Raw genomic sequence first — 2,116 nt, 5'->3', positions numbered from 1 at the left:
AAGGAGAGAGACCCATGTTTTGGTTAGCAGAAGGATACTATAAATAGCTTTAGTTTCATAAATGAATTCCCACGCTAACTAATGTTGATTACAATGTAATGATAACACTAATAATATTAATCCATGCCACTGCTGCCATTAGCGAAAGTTTGCTAGTGCGATATCAGCAATGCTCGGGTAAACCGATTCTATTGTATTGTTTACATCGCGTTCAAAAACTGATAAAAAAAATACGAGCGGGGAGAGCGAAAAATAAATTTTACTGATGTCTATGCTCTTCAATAATTGCAAACTTTAAAATCATCGTAATTATCACTATTTGTTATAATTAGAATTGCTTAAGGTGTCGATCATGCTTCAAGAACGGGAGAGAGAAAGTGGGGGGAGTGGGCACGGGAAGGAAGGAAAAGCTAATAAAAAAAATTACGCGCACATCGATTGGGCACTTGTTACTGCATGTCTAAACAAGTGTACATAAATAGCACTGCATCAAAAAACCGAAGAAGCACGCAGTGCAACCTACGCGCCTATATACGTGTGTCTGTGTGAGGGAGAGAGAGAAAAAGGGATTGAAGTTAATCTTTTATGTTCAGCCTATTTTGTCATGCGCGCTGTCAAGGGCTTCTCTGCCCGTGCGCATCTTCACCGGGTCGGCGGCAACGATGATAACAGCGGTGATTAGTTATGAGGGACTGGCAAAAAATTTTGTGGTAATAATGAATAAAAATGATAAGTTTAGTTATTAAATAGCATTATTTCTATTTCGTCCACTATGTTCGTGTTGTTCGTTCGATGCTTACCAAGGTAGCCTAGATTCTGCTTATAGATAGAAGCGATTAAAAGCCGGATGAAAGAAGCCGATGAAGAGATCTCTAAACGGCGCAATCTTTTGGGTTTATATGAGCACTGAATTCAAAAACTTTTCTCTTTACGTTCTAGTTAACTCAATGAACAATGGAAACGAATCCCAATTTTCCTTTAATACGGTAGTTTTTTTTGTTGCTAACAGTCTTAGGCTGCAGCTGCACTACCAGCGTTATTGTCTATGTGTAGCTTCAAAGGACAAGTTCCACGATAGAGCAAAACTTCGAGCTTTCACAGTAGACAAACTTAGTAAGTTATTGTGAGGAGTACTAGAACAAAAAAGGAAAGTAAATATATAAGCAGTGTGCGGTGTGATTCAGTTGACTGTGTTTAATTTTGATATGCTTTTTTTAATTTTTCGTATCTACTAGCCTTTGAAATTCTCTGCATTTACGACGTTTTCTTATTTTAGTTCCTATATATACACTGGAGATAAAATATATATATATATATATAGTAGCGATTGTGTATCGTGATTATTAGTTGACATCAATATGTGGTAATATGGACAAGCAAAACAACGGACAACTGATACTAATAATAATAATAATAATAGCGGACAGTAGTTACAAACGTGATAAATGTACGACATAGTATGTCCTCTTGAGTGTATCCAAGCGAGAAACCTCCGAGGAAAGTGGTAGCAGAGGTAGAGGAACAGTCGAAAATGTTCAAGCATAGCGAACCGCTCATAAACAAATAACAATACTAACTAGTATAATATGTAAACAGAGACCCGTTCCTTAGTAGCGTCAAGACCCACAAGCGCACATCCCCCAGTCTACAAAAATGTCAAGCTGACGAAGGAAAAACGATACTTTGCACTTGGCTCCCGTAAGGACTTGCTCGTGGCTAACGGTCCACATGATCATAGAAATGGTGATCGACCAATGACGAGGTAAATGTTTGAGCGGCACTCTAGTAGGGCGAGGTATCATTGTGTGGAATATATAAACGCATGTAGAAAAGTCTTCATGTCAAGGTTTTCGACGCCGAAGCGAGAAATGCGTGAGCATAAATGATGGTTTTCAAATGGTGTCTTGAAACAAGATGAAGACAGAAATTGGGGTGTGAGAAGAAAGAAGTCGTATTCATACTGCGAGTACGATGTGATGATTAGGATGTGATCTTTTTCCTCTCAGATTGGTAGGAATTGTCACTGATAGTATACACACTGGACACAAAGCATGAAAAAAGACGAAGTGGAATGATGCGGCTGTTGTCGGTAGGTTAGATAAGGTAGACTTGTCGC

The sequence above is a fragment of the Varroa jacobsoni genome, unplaced genomic scaffold (assembly GCF_002532875.2).
Source record: "Varroa jacobsoni isolate VJ856 unplaced genomic scaffold, vjacob_1.0 scaffold_275, whole genome shotgun sequence".
Taxonomy (NCBI): Eukaryota; Metazoa; Arthropoda; class Arachnida; order Mesostigmata; family Varroidae; genus Varroa; species Varroa jacobsoni.
Note: the sequence above shows the minus strand (reverse complement) of the source record.